The sequence below is a fragment of the Ursus maritimus genome, unplaced genomic scaffold, assembly GCF_017311325.1.
Source record: "Ursus maritimus isolate PB19 unplaced genomic scaffold, ASM1731132v1 scaffold_9, whole genome shotgun sequence".
Classification (NCBI taxonomy): domain Eukaryota; kingdom Metazoa; phylum Chordata; class Mammalia; order Carnivora; family Ursidae; genus Ursus; species Ursus maritimus.
This window is the reverse complement of record NW_024427107.1, coordinates 26884427-26908745: the sequence shown is the minus strand read 5'-3', so window position 1 is coordinate 26908745 and position 24319 is coordinate 26884427. Positions and strand designations below refer to the sequence as shown.

At 36.1% G+C, this 24319-nt stretch overlaps 1 long non-coding RNA gene across 2 annotated transcripts; it reads left to right on the top strand.

Moving 5' to 3' along the window:
- Window positions 1-23922, top strand: LOC103661358. 2 transcript variants are annotated; one of them, XR_568046.2, is made up of 3 exons: window positions 1-259; window positions 6005-6115; window positions 21901-23922. It is a non-coding gene; the product is annotated as an uncharacterized LOC103661358 (long non-coding RNA). The 2 variants fall into 2 exon arrangements; XR_568045.2 differs by having other exon boundaries at window positions 21233-23922.
- Window positions 23923-24319: the final 397 nt, after the last annotated feature.

Genomic DNA, 24319 nt, shown 5'->3' with positions numbered 1-24319 from the left:
GCATGCTCTCAGTTCTGTTTGCTCACGCCCGCAGTAGGGTACATGAATTTTAACCAGGAGGAGTGATGTAGTAAACAGAATAAAAGGACCACAAGTAAGAGAAGTGGCAAGAACAATGAGGGAAAACTTTTCTTTATTGCGTGGTTGTTTATAGAATGAAGACCTGGATTTGTTCTATCTGATGCTTCCTCATTTCTTAAGAACACAAGGAAAATTATGAATGTGACATCTTCGAAGGAGGCGACAACAGGTTTGGACGGTAGGATAGTTATTGCTTTCTTCTACCTGGATGTCTCACTACTTATCGGGGTTGAAACCAATGGCTGTGCAGTTGTGCTTTAGAGCTGGAATCTCAGCTGTGATTTTTTTTTTAAAGTCCTTTCATGATTTGATTTTTCTCATATCAAGGTATTTGCAGTCTTACAGAATTTTATTTTTATCGAGTGGGGTAGTGTTATCTTCCCATTTTTTGATTAAGTTGTTCAGCTATGTTGCTATTCGATAGGTATCTTCAATATTATTATGTTATAATTATTTTTAATCATATTTAGAGCTTGGATTTGGTCTTGTACCTACATCTTTTGTATTATGCGTTTTCTGTTATTTAGACTTTGGGAGTCTTCTTTGGTTTTAGTCACGAATGCCTACTTTGTAGATTAAGTAGACTCCATTGACTATTGTCTATTTTGGGTTTGTAGTTTAGTTTAGAATTGTGTTAAACTGATGATTTATATTGACATTATCTTACATTATTTTGAAGTAAAGTATTTAATTTTTGAATTCTGGAATTTTCAACATTTACTGTAATTTGTAATATAACTGATGTGAAATACTTGAATAAAGATGACAAGAAAAATAAAACCCAAACCGATCCAAACAAAGAGATATGGGGCAGAGATCACTATATCACTGTTGAAGTAAAGGAAATTAATTCTAACTCTATTAAGAGATTTCTCCATGTTTATTTCAATCAATACAGATAACAAATCCTCTTCATTATCTTTCAAATATTTTTACAGTCTATGTTTCTTTTTTATGTATATTTGGATCTATTTTTTTCATGACCTACTGTGAAATTTTTATTTCTTAAAAGCACCAGAATATAAAAACTGAGAGACATTAAGCTTTTAGAAATGTTTCACAAAGTTGATGTACTATATGTCCATTGTATGTACTATAGCTTGATTTTGTTTGTTTGTTTTAGTTTATATTTAAAGCTATAGCATTCTAAACTCAGACGGTCATGTGTTTGAATGGTTGACCATTAAGTACCATTAGCAGTGGCAACCTGTTAAAGCAGGAAGTACTAGACTATAATCCAAAGATCGTGGCTCAAAGCCCCAACCAAAACAGAGTGAGCTGGGGAAGGCTACGGCATTGTCTTCAACTACCTCATTTCCAAATGTAGATGATGATGAATCTCTATGTCACATGGTAGACATGAGGGACACGTGAAATAATTGTGCACACGCATTTTGCAAACTGCAAAGCTCTGTATAGATACCAGTAATTATTAGCAATAGTTCGGCTAGGTATCTTCTGTGCACTGAACATCATGGCTGTTGAGAAAACTGGCTTCTAAATAAGAACTAGGCAAGAGTCTGACCAAAGAACTCATCATCAGAATTATATATATGTATATATGTATATTACCATTTTGAGTCCACATGCAGCCAAAAATGGACCAAAAGCCTGAACAATTAACAGGGGACTCAACATATAATGGGATCACATTCCTTTTTTAAAATATTACAGTTGAAGTTTCATTCTCTTTTCTAGGTTTCTTAGCTGATTCATCAAATCATACTCATACAATCATTAAATTACTCATCTTAAATTACATGCAATAAAAATATTTAGTCTATTAAAAGTTATCTCTACTATAGCTCTATAAATAAATCAAGATTGCTTCTGTGGTTGTTGTTATAATAGTGACTAGTTGATCTTCACCATGGCAGTGAATGTTTCTTGACCCAATATAACTAACTAGGTAGAAATAAATCTCCAGTATCTCCCAAGGTGCTGTGGGTATGAGGGACGTAATGTCTGTGAAATCAGTTATATAGACTCTTGTGATAAAAAGCATTTTCTAAATATTAGAAGGATAATGAAAGTACAAGAAGCTATACTTCATTTCAAAACAATAGAACATTCCTTCAGTTAAGTAATTGTTTAGATGTTCTGGTAAGCAAAGGGGAATACAAGAACATAAGCCATTTTAAATCAAACTTTCACTCCGACATAAGTTATGTTTGAATCCTCATTTTTGTCAATGAGTTCGATGATCACAAGCACCACACTGAGATAGGATGCAAGATGAGGAACTTGTTTTACAGTTCGCGATACTGGCTGATGCATATAGGAAAATGTTAAAAAGTTATAAAACAAAACCTTAATTATACAATTGTTAAGTTATCTCTATTAAAAGAAGACACTATATGAATTAAGACTATAATCAGGACCTTTTTTGATGGGCTTTTCCTCAATGTTTTTCCAGTCTTCATGCTTATTTTAATCACTATTTTGTGTCTGGATGTTCATAGTCATTCAGAGATTTATTCATTTATAGTATTTGTCCATATATGTTTTTCCTCCATCCACTAATGTGAAACCTTTATATGACACTCAAAATTATATTTAAGCAGAGGATTTTATATTTGTTTCTTGATAATGCAATAGAAAACAAAATCTCATGGCTTTGTATTAATTATTTCCATGTATGACTTTCTAGTAGAGATACGCTTATGTTAAAAAGGTTCCCGTCATTTTTGAATTATAGGTCATAATACTTAAAAGACTCAGGTTTGCCTGAATACCAATATTAGACAATATGAACAGATTTGCACTATTGTGTTTCATACATTTCTTAGTATGTACACTGTGCTATTGGAACAAAGCTCATGAGTATTTAGTAAATAAGCAGAATGTATTAGTCAATTTCCTAATTATGTGTCTGCCTACAAGAAAAAAATTCTTTCTACAGGTGATAAGCATTGGTTCTCTAGACTAAGATTTGATTTTCTTGTCACAAAGAAAGAAATAACTACAGTTGAGAGAATGTTTCTTTATAAGCACCCTTGTAAGGAAATGAGAGGTATGAAAATGCAGGAAGGAATATGTTCTGGAAATCCCAAGTGAGTCATTCTATTATTTTTCTGAAATTCAGCCAGCTTTGCAGTGATAGGCTCAGTGCTCTTCTCCCATAAATATGTCCTATTCGTGATAAGCACCATGAAGTTCTCTACATCAAGTGCTTCTTACTAAATCCAATAAAATGAACCTCTTTGCTTTCCATAATATTATTGTGTCACTAAAGGCAACTCTTTTTATAACCATTTTGTATATTTTCTTTATTTGAAGTTTTTGTAAACTTTTTAGTTGCCATTATTGGTACTGTGTAATTTATCCCAGAGAGAAAGCCGGTGTTCTCCAGTCTCTCACCATGTAATAGAGCCACGCAGACCCAAGGAATTGTGGATGTTCACAACAAGAAGAAATTGTGACTTGGAACTTGTGTGGCAAAAATGTCGGAGTTTATGGAAACCCAAAGAAAGAGGCAATAATGTTGGTACTCTACAGAACTCTGGCCTAAAATGGGGTTGGAAACTTTCACATGAAAACAAAATGTTACCATTTCTATATCCATACATAGCTTAACTATTCTGTGCTTGCAATTACTTTTACATTTGGAAAAAAAATAAATGGCAATATATACTCAGCATAATAAACTTTGTGGAATTGCATTTATCGTTGCAGTCATAAATTATGCAATTTGAGTTATAAAATATTTTTTATTTTTTAATATTTTTATTTAATTTTCCATATTTTGTGAACGAGTTACCACAAAGGTCAAATTTTCTGGTAAATATCTTTTGAATGCCATAAAAAATGTGGTTATACTTTAATCAGACTCAAATATTATGATTTGATAAAGTAAAATTAAATTTTTTTTTTAAGATTTTTTATTTATTTATTTGACAGAGATAGAGACAGCCAGCGAGAGAGGGAACACAAGCAGGGGAAGTGGGAGAGGAAGAAGCAGGCTCATAGCAGAGGAGCCTGATGTGGGGCTCGATCCCACAACGCTGGGATCACGCCCTGAGCCAAAGGCAAACGCTTAACCGCTGTGCCACCCAGGCGCCCCTAAAATTAAAATTTTAAGTGATTGTGTATCTTGAAGTTTTCCTCTAAAAATATTTCCTTTAATAAACGGATTTTTTAGTTACCTTAAATCTTACATATTCAATTTAGAAGAAATAGAAATAATTACTTCTTTAAGACCTGTTGAGTTCTCATGAAAAAAGTATAACTTCTGACAAAGCAGAATTGGGATCAAAATACTTTGACCAGAAATGTTATTTTTATTTTATTTTTTAAAATTTTTAAATTTTTTTTCTGAGAGAGAGAGAGAGAATAGGGAGGGACGGAGGGAGAGAGAGAGAGAGAGAGAATCTTAAGCAGGCTCCATGCTTAGCGCAGAGCCCTGGGTGGGGCTTGATCTCAAGGCCCTGAGATCATGACCTGAGTGGAAATCAAGCACTCAACCGACTGAGCCACCCAGGCACCCAAGAAATGTTATTTGTAAACATCTTTGTAAACGACTTCTCTCTCCTTCCCACTCTAGTTTCCTCCTCCGAATTCCTCCATTTGACACATAGCATCACTTAAGTGTCCAAGAAAATTGGTAGTTTCGACCACAGTTCTTTTGGGGATGATGGTCAAATATTGCAGACTTCATTGCATAATGGAGATTTTTATTTCTTTCACTTTCAGAAATAAGTAAAGATAAGATTGTAGAGGGATTAGGTAACTAAAAAAGAAAACAAACAGAAATTGATATATGGCTTTAGGTAGATTTAAATAAAGGATTCTAATGAACATTTGTTTACATCTATTTGTTTGCATTTAAAGGAAATTGACGAGCACTTTTTTCCATAAGAATAACACATACCATAAAAAGTCAATGTAATATTCCACTTATTTTGAAAATATCTGAAGGAAATAATATTTAAATAAGTTAGATACATTTTTTACACTTGTGGGACAGAAAATGTGTTGGAGTAGAGCAAGGCTGAAGACGAGTATAAGGATTGACAGTAATACATATGACAGGTGATGAGTCTGAACCAGGACTCTAGTTGGACGGAAGGAAAAAAGAAAGTAGATTGAGAAATTTTTAGGAAAATGTTGGCATAACGTGGTATTTAATTGAATGCAGAGGGTGTAATTAGAGAGACTGACCTTACTCCTGGGAGTATCACTTGGGCAGTGGCGTGGAAACTGTTGCATAGTGTATGCAGAACGTACTATGGAGAAGGGCCGTGGGGGGAGATCATGATTTTAGCTGAGCTGTGTTGACTTCTTGAATGTCTAACAGGTAAGGAAACACACTCTGCAAACTGCTCATCTGTTGAGATATTTTTCTTAAGAATATTTTAGCAAGCTTCAGAGACATTGGGAACTTTCTTTAAAGGACAAAGCTGCACTGACACTGTTGAAATCATGCTGAAGTGAATAGTATATGATTTAAAGTCAAAATACCATTTAAATTGTTCTTTGCCTTTTCCCTGCAATGTGACTTCAGCAAATTGAATCCCTGAGTCTCTGTCACCTCACAGGATTATTGTGAAGACCAAGTGAAGGAACATGTCAAAATAGTTTCTAACAAGTAGCAAATGCTAAATTGTGTTAGTCCTTCCTTTCTTATGGAAAGGACTCTATTATTCTTCCAATGGTCTTTGCCAGTCCTCTTCTCCTCTCTTTGTATTACCACCACTTAAATCGTTCTGAATGCCATCTTGGCCTCCTCTCTCCATTTACATAATTGATTCACTCAGCAATTGTGTTTTGCAAGCCCAGCAGTGAATCAATTGCTGTTTTAGACACCGGTATGTAGCAGTGATGCTTCCAATTAATCTTCCATACTGATGTAATAGCTATTGTTTTAAAATTCAGAATGAATTTTGTTACATAATGGATACAAATGCCTCTCCTGTTTTCACAGTGCCTACACATTCACGTCTAAATTCCCTAACCAGGAGTACGAAGACTTTCATAAAATCTGTCTCTAGTCTTCCTGACTGACCTCATCTACGGCTCATCCCCAAATCTCCAGGTATCTTTTCCAAACCTCTAACATCCCCTTCACCTCACAGAACTTATCTTTTACGAACATCATTTCTTCTGCCGAATATTCTTGCTATTGTATGGTGTTTCTTATATTTAAGATTTGAGACTCCGTCCTGGTATTAGAATATATCTATTTAGTCCTCAAAATTTACTAGTTCTTTTTAGTGGTCCATAACTTCCACTTTTTACTAGGCATGATTATTTATTTTAGGTATGTGTTCCCAGACCACTTTATGCGAAGCTCTCATAGCGTAACGTCCTCCCCTGTAAAACTTAATATTGAGCTGCTCATCCGAACACGTGCTCTCCGCTGGCAGCCAGCTCCCACAGAGAAATAAGAGCTGAAGGCACACAATTTATATCAAAGTCACCAATTAATTAAGATATTTTTTCTTTCCGGGGACTGTATCATGCTAATGGATGTTTTTCCATTTGGAAATAGGAATGGTGGGTGAATAAGCATTGGCCACTGCCTCCCAAAGTTCGTTCAGTTGTAGGTATTTATAGAAGTGAAGATGTTTAGCAGGCATTCAGAAATGCTTGCCTGGACTAGTGAAAGAAAGAGAAAGGGAACACTTACGAGAACCCAAAGAGCGTGGCGTCATAGAAGTTGAGGGAGATTTCAAAAAGAGACATGAACAGGAGGACACCATACTTGGTAAATGACAAAGGATTTTGAGGATCAGCAAGACCTGGGCGTGACAACAGTAGGGACAACTGGAGAAAAAGAAAGTGGCATTGCAAGAGAAAGAAGAAAAAACACATGGATCTGACATTGACAGGAAACAGGAAAAGGTATGAAGGTGCGAGGAGAGGGGGTGGACATCTTGTTTGGGGGCTATGGTTGTTGGGTAGCCTTGAAGGCTTCGAAGTTTCCCTAGGTCACTTAAAAAAATGATCCAATATACAAGGGTCATGCTCACCAGCCACTGTGTTAAGTGTGTACTGGTCTCCTTTTCTTTTTTCTTTTCCTCTTTTCTTTAATCCGTCTTTATCTTTCAATACAGAACAAAACAAAAACCTTTATTTCTGAATTGCCACAGCCTTTGCCCCTGAAAATCTCTATGCTCTGAAGAATTATGTAAGGCTTTTGTCCAACATCTGCTTTTTATTTATCTTTGTTTATTTAAGTCCCCACTTTATTATTTTATAAACAGTAGCACAGATAACGAAATTATGGATGGTTATTTTTGTTGGAGAAGAGTTTAACAGTGCTCAGCAAGAAGAAAAAATTTTAGCTGTCAGGAAAAGCTTCAAATTCTCCTCTTTTGAGAAAAGATGGGTTAATTTTCATTTACTCGAGCAGAAAACATGCTTTCTCCAATTTTTACTTATACATGAAGACAGTAGAAGGTTGCTGAGGGATTTGTAAGCATGTGATAGTGCAGATTTGGTGGGAGCAAAGTGGAGAGAACACTTCTCTGCTGAAATAGAGGGGGCACTTAAGACAGTAATGGGACTGTGCTTCTATCTGGCAATGTTTAAAGGCTGGTAGAGATGTACTGGACTTTCCAGATTAAAGTAATTATACTACCATTTTAGGATTTTCAACATGCATGCTCGGGGTTGTTAAGAAACAAAAATCTAGCCTGAGTAAATTTTAAAGATCTTTTTGGCTTTATTCAATAATTCATGAATCAGGCAGCATCCCATAGAGCAGATAGAAGGAAGCTCTGAGAAGCTGTACAAAATGAAAGACTTTTATAGGCAGAAGGGAGTGGGAGCAAGGAAGCTATACTAGAAAAAAAAAGGGGATTGGTTATGGCAAGGTCACTTTCCTTTAGGGGACATCAGGGGTCTATCAGGCAGATGACCCGACTAGTGCTGATCAGGGGATTCCTGGTTGACTGGTTTAAGATTCCATTTCCGGCAGAGCCAAAACTAATTAAGTCTCAATTTAGTGACTTAGCATAAGTGACTCCATTTTGGGCTTGTTGTTGTCTTGTTTTTAGTAGGGTACATTGTTTTCCCAACTCTTACAGTTTCCATGAGGAAGGCTATTCTCTAATACTTCCTGGTCTTCAGCTGCCTTGCTAGTCCTTGCAAGGAGGTGAATAAATGACCTGATTGATGAGTTTGGGAGAGGAATTGGCATGTGTGGATCAGTTATTTTCTCCCACTTTTTTCTGGGAGCTCATCCATGCCATAAGTTTTTATAGATAAGACCACCACATAATCTGGCAGGCTTTCTTTTTCCTAGACTAAGTCAGCACATCAGTTTAATTCTGGGGCTCAGGATTAAAAGGACCATTGTCACTGCACCCTTAGAATATGTCCTCAAATTTAGCTTTTTTTTTTTTTTTTTAGTAATAAAGGTTAAACTTTGTTAATTATCTACTGACATGTTTGTCTCTGTTAATGAACTCAAAACTCACACAGAGATATCTGTTGTCAGTTGAGGATTGAGAAGATCAATTAAGATCCTTCACTAGAAAATGTCTTGATGATAAAGTAGACAGTTGATATTTATATGGTACTTACAACGATCTTCACACTGTGATTTCACAGTACTTTGCTCCGTATCTAACTATATAATTTATCACATTGTTAAAATGGCTAACTTATTTATTTCTTATTCATCTCTATGTCTAGTTCTTAGTTCACTGACTGGCACATAATATGTACTTAATAATTATTTGTGGAATATATAAATGAATGGAATTCAAAAGGTCTTTAAGGAATATCAATTCCATTCTCTTTTCTGTAACTTGAATTTAAAAATAACCAAAAAATAAAAATAAAAAAAGTCCAAATATGAAACCTGATATCTGACTAAAAATTATAACACTAAATATTTGGGAATTCTTCCATAACATTTATCATATTATGAAGGACAAAACATCCCATATTTTATGACTGATTTGTAATTTTACAAGCATTAGGTGTGAATCTGAGTTTTAAAAAGGGTCATTTTAATTAGATATAACGATCATGAAGTAGCAGAGGTAGAAAACCACACTACTAATCCCAAAATAGAAAATAAAATAGCATGCAAATCAGAGGCAGCATGATGTAGACCTTAGTAAAATTATTATTATCATTATTGTTATTATTCTTATAAATGCTATCACCAGATGTAATGAGATTTGTCATAGTTTAGGGGTTGATTAAGACTTAAGACTAAACATTAACCATGGAAATTATGAATAAAATGAAATTAGAAATAAAACTACAAAAACCTGCAATGAATTAAAAGACAAGTGGGTACAAAGTATTACATCCCTGCATTTAAGGCAGGTAGTTTAAAACCTTCAAAGAGGGGCGCCTGGGTGGCTCAGTCATTAAGCATCTGCCTTTGGTTCAGGGCCTGATCTCAGGGTCCTGGGATCGAGCCCCACATCAGATTCCTTGCTCTGCAGAGAGCCTGCTTCTTCCTCTCCCACTTCCCCTGCTTGTGTTCCCTCTCTCGCTGGCTGTCTCTCTCTCTGTCAAATAAATAAATAAATCTTAAAAAAAAAAATAAAACCTTCAAAGAACTAAGTGGCTTTTCAATGAAAACTGCACACATTCCGCACACAGTTTTTGAATGATCAGAACCTGTATTTTCACAAAGAAACTCGGGTGCTATGTAGTTAAAGTAAAAAAAGCTTGATTTGAAAATTATTAATGAGATTAAAAAGGATTTTTCATGTTATTCAAATATGAAGTCGTAAGTTCATACAAGTCACCTTTGAGGCTAATGTGTATGTTAGTTTCTCAATCAGTTAATATTACATTTCAACGGACACAGTTCTGATGTATATTAAACACACCCTTTCCTAAAACCAATGAGGGAAATAAGAGGATTACCATTAATATGACCAAGAGTTTTTGAAGCCATGGGTTCTCATTGCAAATGTATTTTTCTTTTATATTAACGGACATGGCCATTCACAATTCACATGGCTAGTATTTGCTCTTGATGACTTGATGAATATTTTAATAAAGCTACGTTGAATAAGCAAATTGAAAACTATGTATATGCCAAATCCATTATATTAGAGACTTTTGCTTTAAGTTTTGGTTTTGTTTAGCTGGGTTAACCTGTTTCACACAAGGCGATCTACCCTGTGTGCACAATTTATAGCCTCTACATATAATGCCTACATTTTCATGTAATAACAAAACACAGAATGGCTTAGCTATGCTGCTAAATTCTCCCAAACAGTTGTATCCATCTTGGGGAAAAAGGGTGAATATGACCAAGCATCCTTATACACTACTATCCTCATAGACAATTGGCAAATTGGTTATTTTTCCCCAAACACTTCAAGCATCTATTATCAGTCATATTGTCAGATTCCAGTGAAAGACTGGACACTTCAAAGCCAATCTGCAAGAGTAATAATAGGGTGAATTACTTTATAAAATGTAAAATTACACAGTAAAACAAGAGAAGAGTGGCATAGGCATTAAGAACCATTGCAGAGGGTGTTTATTTCCTTCCTACACTCTTGGCAAATGCATGTTTTTATTTTCTATGACATTACATGGCCCAACCTTCCTGATCTCAAAGTTCTCAGAGGCAGTAGGAGATTATTAATAAAATGGATTTTTGTGAACCTGTTTGGGCAGCTGGATTTGGGAAGAGTTTGAAGGTTTTGATGAAATGCTATCATCCAGTTCTAACCAGTGATACATTAGATCATTTATTTGTAGCAAGACAGACATTTCCATAGAGCATTTTGTTTCCCATAATGAAAGCTTTAAATACTGTCTTCTTTTCCTTAGAAATTTAATTTTTGCTGGGAATGGACTAAATTATTCAGGATTTTTTAAAAAAGTCAAGCTTCAGAAATCCCAAACTATTAATTATTTTTCAAAGTTACAATTACATTAAACATAGGGGAAATCTGGCACCAGTGTATGTTTAGTAATATAGTTTCACAAAAATCAGATTCCTTTCTTTATAAGATTGTTTATGGGTTTATGCTAAATCATAGGAAAGTAACTTTTTATCAATATATAATCCTGATGAAAAGCACAACATATTTTCTGCACTGACCTAAGTTAAATGATAAATACATCTAATTTGCTTTGAAGTCCTTTCTCTCTAGAAATCTATTCTTTCCAATTACAGAACTTTGAAAAATTCGGAGTATACTTTGTCAAGGCCTCGTTCCTTGTAGGTACATTCTACCCTTGATAGAGGTGTAAATTTCCAGACAATCCCAGGATTGTCTTTCTCAAGGACCTGGGACTCATCCTTTTGAAATATAAGCATCAAGAAAAATATTTTTGAGGCAGTGGGGGCAAGGGCAACAGTTAGTGAGCATTGACAAGCCTACCCACTGCGTTCCTCCGGCACTTCTCCATTAGCTCACTCTAGCGTTTGAATGTCCTCCGACCTTGGGCTGCCTGAGTGGCTCAGTTGGTTAAGAGGCCACTCTGGGTTTAGGCTCAGGTCATGATCTCCTGGTTGGGGATCAAGCCCCCACCCTAGGAACCCCAGGCTCAGTGAGGAGTCGGCTTCCCCTCTCCCTCCCCCTCTACCCCTCCCCTCCACTTGCACACTCTCTCTCTCGCTCAAATAAATACATGAATCTTTAAATAAATAAATAAATAAATATCCTCTGACCTTATGTTTCAGAGAGTTGAGTTCAATTTTTCTCTCCTATTGCAATAGACTGTCTCCTCTATTACAATAATCTTGTCTAAATAAAGTCTTCCTTGCCTGCTTAACTGCTCCAGTGCAATTTTTCTTTTGCACACAAAAGCAGTCTTTGTGGCCTGGAATGAATGATTCAGGGCTTGATAAATACTAGGTATAGTTAACCTGTTCTCAATCTCACTTCCTGGAAGATCACACACTCAAAAAAAAGGCTGTAATTTAGGCACAGAATCACTCTATGGATGTTGTTGGGGATTGCAAACACTTTGTTACTGTAGAGTTTTAGTTTTGAATTAGGCTAAGAACTCAGGGCAGAGAAGTATAAAGAACTCAGGCTTGAAAAACTATTACTCCATCAATATCCAAGAAAATATAAATTCTGGATTTATTTAATTATTTAAAAGATTGTATTTATTTATTAGAGAGAGAGAGAGCACGCATTAATGGGTGTAGGGGCAGAAGGAGAAGCAGGATCCCTGCTCATCAGGGAGCCTGACACGGGGCTCTATCCCAGGACCCCAGGATCATGACCTGAGCTGAATTAACTGACTGAGCCACCCAAGCACCCCTAAATCTTAAATTTAAAGATAAGAATAAAACTTGCTGTCTTTTATGTCTCAAGAAATAATAAGTTAAGGCATAATGTGCTTATGAATGATGCCTTATTTTTATCTCATGGCTTATGGGCTGAGTTAAGTTTAATTGTGATAATATGGGACTTAATAAAAAAAAGTACTTCTGCATTTTTTTACTTATGCTAGTGTTATTTCTTTTTGTCCTTTTATTCAAACTGACTCAATGGTTTCCAAAGTTTAGATGGCAGTCTATTACAAATTTGGAATACAAAGGAAATAACCTGTAGAAAACAAAAGTCTTCTGTATATTCTGGTATTCCTGACCCATCATTTCAATTTTTAGAGTACATTTTTAGAAATTTATGCTATGGATATATTTACCCATGAGCACAAAGATACATGTCACAAATGCCCACGGTAGAATTCTTCATATTATAAATGCAATTAATTAATAAAGAGTGTTTACTTAAAATATGATAACTTCATATAATAGGATACCAAGCAGGCACCAAAAATAATGATATATATTGTACAGATTGTGTGATTGTAAATGCTGATATATTATTAAGTGCAAAAAGGCAGTGCCTGTGTACCCATGTGAGTGTGTGAATGTATATAATGCTGTTTTTATATATGTGTGGAGCGTGCATGTATGTGTGAAGATACATGAGAGATACACAAGGAAATGCTCACATGTAACTTCCAGGAAGTGGCTCTCCAAGTCAAAGAAGAGGAGTTAGAACTTTATATTATTGTATATCCAACTGCACTGTTTGGTTTTTAAATCAAGTTTATATATGTTAATCATACTTAATAAATGCAATTGTTTATGAAAAGGAAATTCTCTGTCCATAAAGTATTAAGTGCAGAGATGATAATTTCAGGAGCAAGATATGCTATTCTGCGGTTATAGCACCTAATGACATGGGGTGAACTATATTTCCTCTATAATTTTGATCAATAGAAGGCATCCCCTTTACTTGTTAGAGGCTTTAAAAAAGACAGGGATCCTTTGGTGTGCATGACAAACGAATCCCTGGCAGGGAGAACATCTTGCATAATTTAAATAAAGGCCTTGGAATTCCACTTATATCATAGGACACTAGTTCATATCTGGGCCATCAATACATGTCAAGTGATACAACTGACAACTGTATCTTGAATTTCAGAACTGAAGAGCAAATATTCTGTTGCCTGAGACTGCTGGAGCATTGTACTATTTACATAGAGACACCAGAAATTAATCATTTAGATAAAACCAGTTAAATATTCACACCTTTGATTACTGCTTTTAAACATTCAGTATGGTTTAAGGCAATTACCTTTGCACATTTGGTGGAAATGGAAAGTGTTGTGTCTTGGGAAGGGCAGTGTGGGCTTGTTAAAGAATCCATGACATATGAAGAGAGTTAACCTAAGTCGTATGCACTGAGCGTGAAATAGGAAATGCAGCGCTCAGAGCCACCCGTTAAGATCCTCTTATCTCCCTGCAGACGGAAACTGAACTTTACGTGTTGCTGGTGCTAGTGAGGCAGCCTACTATGTTTATCACACATGGGGGCTGGGAGTCTAGTTAAAAGGATTTTATACTCTTTTGGCTTCAGCACAAAACCAGCTGCAGAAATAACCACCCCCACCACCAAACAGAATCTATTAAGCATCCGCATCCACATGGATTCTATCAAAGCCAGGCTAATGGAAATCAACTCCAAATCCAGCCAGCACAAGGAGAAATGAACAATTTTTATCCCGTATCCCTATGTTTCTTAGAATACCTTGATTTTTCAGGGTTACGAGATATTATTCATTCTTATATTTCATTTCAGAAATGGTAGCAGCTCTCGGGCTGAGGAATTAGACAGATATTAAACCATATGCATTGTTTATAAAGAGTTATTGACATTTCAAAGTCATGAGACAATTCACTCTGCTTAGCCAGGTTGGCTTACGTGAGGTTATACTTCGTGAAAACCACAGGAAGATTAAAATTTTCCTGTTCTTTGCCCTTACCCTTTACAAAGTCTCAACAGAAATATTTTATTCCTGATGGCAAACTCTTGTTTCTCTTTGGACAATAGGTTTGGTTGAAGCTCATATTTATCTATTCTTTAAGCTTACAATCTTCCTTTTCCAATGCATCTTGGCCAGGAGCCCACCCTTCAGAATGCTAGATTCCAGGTTTAAATGTCTATTGTCCCTCTACAATATATTGCAAATGAGTTGACACTGCAATTAAAAGGAGGCCAAATAGATGTCTGCGGATGGAAGGTCTCTTTATACTAAGTTCTCTTGACAGCTGATGACATCATATGAGCCATTTCTAATGATTTGAATAATGAGGGGGTAGACCTGCCCCTGAATCATGTATTCCAAGTATCATTCCAGATGCAACTCTGATTTATTCAGGAAATCCTGGAATATAGGGTGTAAACTAAACTACTCTTGCATATTTAAAAAAGAAAGGAAAAAATGACATGGAAGGAAGCCTTCTTTTGATATACTTTAATATACCTAGGAATTATAACCCAGCTATATAAGAATCCTCATGGAGAACACTGAATATTCTGAAACGGTGGTTTTGACATTAAAAGGCCATATCTGGAATTGCATTTTTGAAAACTATAAGGCTGTAATTCCATCTACCAAAAATTGAGAGTAGATAATTCAAAGTTTCTTTAATAGGGATGCCCTATTAGACAGGAAAATGAGTTCAGGTCAAATGAATCCTGTTTCTTTAAAGCACAGAGATTTTCACAGATTAAAAATTAATCAAAATTTTAGAGAAATTAGAGTTTGATGAACTTGATGCTTTAGGATAAATTGTTGGTTTTCAAAAAAAATATTGCTATTTGTTAAAAACAAAGTGCCAGAAATATTATAAGAGGTTCTAAAGATTTTGGAGCAATATTTTGGCCTCAGTAATCACAAAGAATTTTAATAAACTCCAGACGATATTCTGAATTATGTAATTCATATCTAAGTAGAACTGAGATTAAAAATGGAAGAGAAAGATCAAGGAAAGAATTCACTGGGTTTCCTACTATATTTCCATTAACAAAAGATTAGGAGATATCACTGAAATTTCAGCAAACTTATAAAGAATGAGCAATTATTGTGAACATATTTTTTGATCTGTTCTCCTGGCTTTTAGCAGCTTCCTTGTAGTTTTTCCTGAAGTTACCCTAATCCATAAGGTCTTCTGGGTTTCACACAGAGAAAAGTTTGATGGAAAACTTTGACCATTCTACAGCTATCCCTGTACTTGGCTCTTATAGCAGCACTGGCCCTAACCTAAACTTAAACCTAAATTTCACTCTGGAACAACGAACTGCGCGGGATTGGGGAATGTGCTATTTACAGAAGAAAAAGATAAGGGAGAAGACCTTTTGATCTAGGCCCGTTCCTTCCTGGTAGGATCCACTAACAAGATGACAACTGCTTATCTTAATGAGGACAACTGTTTATCTACTGTGACCTTGAGGCAAGAAGGGTAAAGACATAACGCCTACTCTCCAGAGATGCCAGATGGAAGACTGGACAGAGCGAGACCCCTGATGGTGTCTTTGAACCACCGAATTAATCCTGTAACAAACTGACCCCCAGACTTCTGTTGACATAAATAGAAATGGTTGATATATTCAACCATTGATATATTGAGGCCATTGATATATCGAGGTTTTTCTGTTCCTTTTAATGAAAGGCATCCTTAATTGATATAAATAGCTTCCTGCCTAACTAGAATAACCCTTTCCATGGCACATAAGATCTCCCATGACAGGACCCTGATGACTACATTTCCCATCACTTTCCTTTTTGCTCAAGGAAGCACTGCCTTTTTTTCTGTCTCTTCTCGGAAACGCCACCTCAATGTCCCTCAATATCTACCCTTCCCCAGTTCTTGTCTAATTCGCTGCATCATCGCATTCCCATTGTTCTAAGCGGTCGAGTGTCAGTTTAAATGCCCCTTCTCAGAGATACTTTATCTGATCATTATAGCTAAGGAAATTGCCCCCAGTGATTTTTTTAAATTTTTTTAAAAGATTTTATTTATTTATTTGACAGAGAAAGTGAGAAAGCATAAGCAGGAGGAACAGCAGGGGTAGGGGGATAAGCAGGCCCCTCACTGAGCTGGGAACCCACCGTGTGGCTTGCTCCCAGGACCCTGGGATCATGACCCGAACCCGAGTCAAACGCTTAACCTACTGAGCCACCCAGGTGCTCCTGATTTTTTTTTTCTATAGTAGAAACGTTTTGGTTTTTACTTCATGGCACTTTTAATTTTTATTGTATATTTCTAGTTCCTTAATCATATCACCCTGCAGTATAATCCCAGTAAGGCCAGGATATCAAGTGTATATTAATCACCTCTTATACCTGGCTCCAATCGAGGGAATCTCTAACATACGGTAGGAACTTGATAAATACTTGATGATTGAATAGATGCTTAGGGCTACCGGTTGGTTCTTCAAAGTGACATATATATAGACCACACCAATTTAAATAAATATTTTAGCCCCTTGGAAAATCAGCCCTTAGGATAATGAGGACTGAGTCGGATGCTTAAGTGAAGAAATTTGATTCCTATCCCGTAGTGTTTTCCTTCTGAATATGAGCACTCTTGTCGAATCAGTGAGGCCCTATTACGTTGGTGTTATATATTTTGATTTCCTTTGACCATTTTTATGTGTAGACATTACTTCTGCTATCAAGGAAGTTTGAATCACTCTGCTTATTTCACTTTTTATTTAATTATGTACTAAACCAACCAGTATAATTTATTTCAGTAACATTGTTATGAACTTTCCCTTTATTAATTTCTATTTCTCTTATGAAACAGTATGGCAACTTTCCATTACCTCTTATTTAAAAAATCAAGTTGCCACATCATAATAATGTGAAAATAAATCTTACATCGGAATTTTTAAAATGTAGTGTATGGGAAAAATCATTCGATTAATACTAGGAAAAAGAACAACTTGTAATGGAAAGCAGAAATAATGGCATTTACCAGTTAGATTTCATCAGGTATATCCGTTAGAAATTAAATTTAGCTGCAGGTAAAGGAGACCCCAGTATAATAGGATAATGATATTGGGGTTTGGTTTTTCCTACATAACAGAAAATCATTTGCCTGTTGACCTTGGGTCAGGGACTCATGAATGTGAGGGATGAGATCTAGGATTCCCTTAGCCTTTCCCTTATTGGTGATTTTGTCGTCACAAGGCTGATGAAGCTCTGGTCTTTACTTCTGCTGTCCAGTCAGGAATAAGGGTAAAGAAGTCACATTTATTGTGAAGTTCTCATGTGACTTCCACTGATATCTTATTGGCCAGAACTGGATCTCATGACTACACCCAGCTGCAAGACAGATTAAAAATATGTTTCTGGATGCCCCAGGAAATCACAGTTATATCAATTATGAAAGAAGGAAGAATGGCAGCTTGGTGGATAATTTTGCCAAAGTAGTTATTGCAGGTGGTTCTGTGTGCCGAATGGCCACATGCCTAGGGTCACCCTGAAACTTTGCTATATGATAGATGTGCTCTACAGTTCTCCTTCCTCCCATGGAACCACTGTGCAATGCAGAGAGAATGAAAATGTTTTCACTTTTGTTTATGTTTGGAATGTCCTCCTCATAAATGAAGTTTGATAATAATTTCTTATGGAAGCAAAACAGACAAAGCTAAGAACTAACACTACACAGTTCCCTCTTCTTTTGCATGTGGATATTCAGGTGGCCCACCACTGTCTGCTGAAAGTACAGTTCTTTCCCCATCATGTTATCTTGGCATCTTATAGAAGATCAAGTGTCCTTAGATGTATGAGTTTATATCTGAACTCTTAATTATATTCCATTGATCTATATTTTTGTCCTTATGCCAGGATTACACAGTTATTGGTTATTGTTGCTTTTTGGTAAAATCTGAAATCAGAAAGAAAGAGTCCTCCAATTTTCTTCTTGTTTTGCAAGGTTGTTTGGTTATTCTGGGTCTCTTTGGTTTCCATAAGAATGTAAGGACCAGCTTGTCAATTTCTGCAGAAAAGGCAACAGAAATTTTGATAGGAATTGTGTTGAATGTGTATATCAATTTATGGAGTATTGCCTTCTTAACAATTGCCTTCTTCCAATCTATGTATTTCCATTTATTTAGATCTTAATTTGTTATGATGATTTTTTTTTTCAGTGTGCAAGTCTTATGTTTCTTTTGATACATTTACTTATAGGAATTTTATTTTTTGGTGCTATTATAAATAAAATTGTTTTCTTAATTTCATTTTTAGGTTGTTTGTTGTTAATGTATAAAAATAGAACTATATTTCTTTTTTATCTATAAATATTTTATTATGTCTCTAAAAAGGACTTTAAAAAATTGTATCAGTAAATGAAAACACCTTTAAATTTTTGTAATAATTTCTTATGATTTCCTATATTGATGTTGTATCTCACACACTTGCTGAATTTGTTTATTAATTCTACTAGCAGTTTGTGTGTGTGTGTGTGTGTGTGTGTGTGTGTGCGGTATTTTTAGTATTGGATTACTCAGAATTCTCCATATTACACAAGCATGCCATTTGCAAGTGCCATTTTCAGTCTAGATGTCTTTTATTTCTTCTTACCCAATTGTCCTGGCTAGAACCTTCAGTACAATACTGAATAGAAGTGATGAAAGCAAAAAACCTTTATTTTGTTCTAATCTTATGGGAAGTGTTTTCAGTCTTTCACCATTAAGTTTGGTGTTATAGGACTATTTTTTGTAGATGCCCCTTATCAACTTGAAGACATGCACATCTATTCCTAGTTTGCTGAATTTTTTTTCTATCATGAAGGGGTGTTGAATTCTGTTTAATTTTTTTCTTCATCTATTATGATGATTTGATCATTTGGGGTTTTGCCCTTTTTCTAGCAACATGGTGTATGGATTGATTTTCATACATTGAATAAATCTTGCATTCTTAGTATAAATTCCACTTGATTATGGTGTATAAATCCTTTTTATATATTGCTAGATTCAGTTTGGTAGTATATTGTTGAGGATTTCTGTATATGTGTTCGTAAGGAATAGTAGTTTCCAGTTTTCTTGTGATAAATTTGTCAATATTACCGGGGTAATATTGGATTCACAAAATGAGTTGAAAAATATTTCCTCTTTATTTTTTTTAAAGAAGATGTGAAGTATATGTGTTAATTAGTTTGAACCATATGGTGGGATTTACCAGTGAAAGACATCTGGTTTTGGAATTTTTGCTGTTGGATTTTTTTTTTTTTTTTTTTGATTACTATTCTGTTTATTTGTTATAGGTCTATTTAGATTTTTTTTTAAATTTCTTCTTGGGCCAGTTTCAGTAGTTGTATCTTTTTAGGAATTTGTCACTTCATGTAGATGATCTAATATGTTAACATACAGTTATTCATAGTATTTCTTTCCTTTTTTTTTTTTAAGATTTTATTTATTTATTTGACAGAGAGACAGCCAGCGAGAGAGGGAACACAAGCAGGGGGAGTGGGAGAGGAAGAAGCAGGCTCCCAGCGGAGGAGCCTGATGTGGGGCTCGATCCCAGATCGCCGGGATCACGCCCTGAGCCGAAGGCAGACACTTAATGACTGCGCTACCCAGGCGCCCCCATAGTATTTCTTTCCTTATACTCTGTTTATTTCCATAAAGTCAGTAGTAATGTCTCCACTTTCATTCCTCATTTTTCTAGTTGGGATCTTCATTCTTTTCCCCTTGATCGATCTATCTATCTATCTATCTATCTATCTATCTATCTATATATATTTTTTTCTTTAAGTGGTCTCTATGCCCAGCATGGAGTCCAACGCTGGGCTCAAACTCACGACCCTGAGGTCAAGACCTGTGTTGATATCAAAAGTTGGACACTCAATGAACTGAGCCACTCAGGCACCCCTTTCCTTGATCAATCTTGTAGAAATTTGAGTTGGTGGTACAAAGGTGAAGTTTAAAAGCTCTCCCTCAAAACACAAGAAAACAAAAGAAACTCATAAGATGGCTAAGGTGAGTGATATGGAAACAAAGGAAAATATATAAAATGTATACTTAATTATTTGGTTTCCCAAAAATAAGATGACATAAAAAAAATACTGATCTTAAATATAGAAAACAAACTTATCTGAGATAAAGAATAAATGAAATTACGAATTTAATGTAATTACCTGTACTGGGCAAAATCAATGGGAAAAAAAACAAAGACATCAAAAATATTTATTGTATTTCCACCATATGACAAGTACTTACCTTGTATTTCAAAAATAAGCCAATCTACATCTCATTTATTCTTCACAATAATCTTATGAAGTAGAAATTATTTTATTCTTTTTGACAAAATTCTATTTTCCTGGGAGAAAATAGATTATACGTGGAATCTTAAAAAAGCCAACTCATGCAAACAGACTTTGGTTTTCATGGGCTGAGGCATGAGGGAAATGGGGAGATGTCGGTCAAAGAGTACAAATTTCCAGTTACAATATTTTATAAGTTCTGGGAATCCAATAAATGGCATGATGGCTGTAGTTAAAAAAAAAAAAAAAAGAAACTAAAAGAGCAGAGAGATGAAGGAACATTTACCATGGTCAGAAAGCTAGTATGAAGCAGTGCCAGGACTTTAATCCATAGATGTCTTTCCCCCACTGCTCTGGCTTTACCAAATACAGCATTCCACTTGTGATTCTGACCCAATGCTTAAGTATTCATGTGCATGGAATTTTATATATTTGCTCATTGGCACAAAATAAGATTGTATAGATATATATATATACTCATAGATATATGTATATATGTGTATAAAATGAATAATTCAGCAAGTTGACAGGTTTTACTAGGAATATCTGCATTCAATTCTGATTACACATAATGATGAACTTCTATCGATTGGTATCAGTGAAAAGTAATTGTTTTCTTTCTTTTTTTTTCTAACTTAGGTAAGATGAAGATGCTCGATTGAAGATGTATTTTGTAAATTATTTTTCAATGTGAAAAATGAGAACACTACATCCAGTTAGAATATGCACTGCTTTCCACCTTTTGGTTCATGCAATTTACCTGATAATTGAGCACAGGCATATGAAAGTTTAGACCTCAACTACAGCTTGGGGTGAAGGAGACAAATATTTCATGGGAGGAAACCACAGACTCAGCAGCAGATGCCTTTTTCATCCTTGGCCAACCCCCTTCCAAACATGTGTTTGCATTTTAATGAGAGTAGATACATAACTTCTCAGGAAAAGGCTACAGTAGAGTCAAATAAGCAAAATGCTGTATGAGTTGCTGGAGAAATGCCTGGCAGCAGGAATAGATAGTGATCGTTGATATGTGCTCACCATTGAAGAGGTGTTGTAGTCACGCTATGCGCCTTTAGCAGAGGTTGAAGAAAGCAACATGATGTTCAAGCATCTCTTTTAAGTGTTCTTTCCTTCAAATGGCATCGCCCCCTCCTTTTTAATTATGGATTTGAGTTGAATTGTGGAGTTGAATCGTTTCGTTGTAAATGTCAAATCTGGGGCCAGAGTGCATGGGTGTGATTGGTGGTTCAGTCCTTAGCAGCTGTGTGACTTACCCTCTCTGTGCCTTGATTATCTCTCTTACAAAGGGCTGCTGTGGCGCTGAAATCAGTTCAACCATGGGAAGAAGTTAGCGACTGGTACAGAGTAGGGTCTCAATCACGTTAATGTTATTGCTACGATAATCCCAAAGCTAAACTTCTTTGCTACTTGCCAACTAATCTCCAACAAGGTATTAGCTGTTTCACTTAAGGTGTTTATACTTAAGGGTATTAGAATTTAATTAGGTGACTCCTGAAGGTTAGAAAACCTTCAAAGTCTAAAGGACAGGACATCTAATTGTGGAATTTCAGACACTTTGTATCAGGCCCCAGGAGAGGAAGCGTGGCTATTGCAGCAGTGTGCAGTGCCTGGCACCCCTCAAATTACTGTGTGTGGGCAAATGCTTTCTCCATCTGTGTGTAATACAGCCCCAGAACAAGGAATCAAGAGAGAAAACAAAACCTAAACTCAGGGGAGGAAGTGGACGCAGACTGAAGCAACAGCCGGGGAAGCATTTCATGACAGTATGGCCGTCTTCCGGATACTCAAGCTGCATAACGTAATGGCGTTGTGACCAATTCTTCCTAAGCTGTTGAAATGGTCTTGATTTGTGGTTTCACATGGCTTCTATATGAGTCTACTTCAAAATATGGGAAGGAGTGACTCCAGTCTGCTAAGTCTGTTTACAGAACAAACGTTTGATGAAATTATCTAAAGGAGAGAGGTGCGCATGCAGATGACAACCATTAGTGACCTTTGACTATCCTCCAGTAATTTTGTATTTGTAAGGAAGCTACACGGACTCTTGTGAATAGCAAACAAGCAAACAATGAGACAATGGAAACAATTAAAGAATATGGTGACACTTTTATTCCTCTCATGTCTATAATAATAGAATTTGTGTCTGAGCTGAATGCTGCCAAGTAGAGCAAATTAAAAAGAAGTCAGAAAGAAATCAGAAACCAAAAAGAAAGAAAGAAGGAAGTTAGGAAGGAAGAAGAAGGAAAGAAAGAGAAAGAAAGAAAGAAAGAAAGAAAGAAAGAAAGAAGAAAAGAAAAATAGTGGAAAAACAACACTTCTTGAAATAAAACACTACAATTAAAACATTAGTGGAATGGAGGTGTTACTTCACTCTTCAGCTCTATATGGAGAGCATTCACTTAACCTGACAAAATGACTAAGGTTGGGAGGATCAGGGAGGTGAAGTCTAGACTGCCGTTCTTTGGCCCTTGGATGGCAAAGGTTATGCTCTCTTCCTTTGAGTTATTTCCTGCCATTTTTCTCCTGATATATGAGCCATTTTGTTCAAGATACTTTTCGTAGGCTCCCTCTAAAATGATTTCTCATAACCTCCACTGGCTTGCTGTTTCTTCCTTGCTTCCCTCCACCTCCCCCCCCCCCTGCCGAGGAGACCCCCTTCTTGAAATCTGGGAAGAGGCATGCAGGGGCGCACACCTCCGGCAGTGGTGAATTCCAGGCTGTTCTGAATGTGTTTTCGAGAGGCCAGATTGAGCCTGTCGGTCGTCGTCGTAAAGATGACCCATTGAAGAGTGCTCCTAATTAGCTTCCTGACTATCTGGAGAAAGCTCTCCTGGTCTCTCTGCGCCTGGTCATTACTGAGTAAGCTACTGCCCAATGAAACAAATGTGTTCTTTATAATGATGAGGTCATTCCTACGCTTATTAGTCTTTAAAGCAAGCTGTTTCTACAGAACAAAGTTGGATTTGAGAGAGAGAGAGGGAAGATGATGACTTAAAGAAAGAGAAAGAAAAGCAGCTTTTGTGTGTATGTGCCCACGTATTTTATTAAAAGTTTTAGTGGCTGCTCCAAGAGCAAGGTGTCTGTGCCTTTAATCATTTTCATTTTAAAAACAGAGCCTTGTATTTCCACATCTTCTGCTGTCCCAGAGGGCAGCTAGGCCAACTTTAACAACATTAATTTCTCTTTATGACAGGACTAGTGCTGCCCCAGGTCTTCAGAACTGCCTAAAATGTCTGGAAAAGTAGATAATGAAGAGGATATTAGAATTGTAAACAAGAACAATTTTGTAATAAAAACCATATATTTTCTCCATTGGACTTTGGGCTTAATACTGCGGCAGCAAAAGTGTCACGAGTCATAATTTGTTGATGGCTACTGAGCATTAGTTACAGTCAGAGCGCGTGCATAAAGGGCAAGTCCTCCTGGCATCCCATTAAAGGAGATCTCGGATGGGTAATTGCAATTTCGTTGTTCTAATGCGTCTCTTTCATTTGATTTTTCACTGTGCTACCTGATGAAAAGAACTTGTGTATGAAACTTACCAGGCTGCTCACAGAGGCTTTTGCCCTTATGCAGAGGTATTCTGCACAAGTGTAAAGGATTTATTAGTAGCAAATGTGAAAGGATCACCCTACTAAAAGTCAAAGGAGACCCATGTCCAACCCTGGATTACCTTCAAAGGTTTAGGAAGGAACCTGATTGGAG